The 253-nt window shown below is 44.3% G+C and overlaps 1 protein-coding gene across 1 annotated transcript in view; it reads right to left on the bottom strand.

Moving 5' to 3' along the window:
- The window catches only part of CUNH2orf50 (chromosome unknown C2orf50 homolog), a 5925-nt gene that overhangs the window by 3758 nt on the left and 1914 nt on the right, over nucleotides 1-253 (bottom strand). The gene's annotated exons all lie outside the window — the stretch shown is intronic.

The following is a 253-nucleotide window of genomic DNA, read 5'->3' as shown; positions in this document are numbered from 1 at the left end:
AATGATCTGGAGGAGAGAAATCTTTCGATAAAGATAAAGAATATTGATGGAGAAATCTCCCCTGTGGGCTATTGTATTCTGACAGTCGGCACCCATGCTGATTGGCTGCAGTCACTGTTCAGTTGACAATTTTCCGCCCACATCCTAAGTTCACTTTTCTTGAGCTTGTTATTGATGTATACACAGAAGTCTACAAGCTGCAGAATTCCTTGCTGATCCTACAGGGGAGCAATGAGCAGCTAAAGGCCGGGAG

This window comes from Nanorana parkeri, unplaced genomic scaffold (assembly GCF_000935625.1).
Source record: "Nanorana parkeri isolate BGI_ZX_2015 unplaced genomic scaffold, ASM93562v1 scaffold336, whole genome shotgun sequence".
NCBI classification, from domain to species: domain Eukaryota; kingdom Metazoa; phylum Chordata; class Amphibia; order Anura; family Dicroglossidae; genus Nanorana; species Nanorana parkeri.
This window is presented reverse-complemented; position numbering and strand designations above follow the sequence as displayed.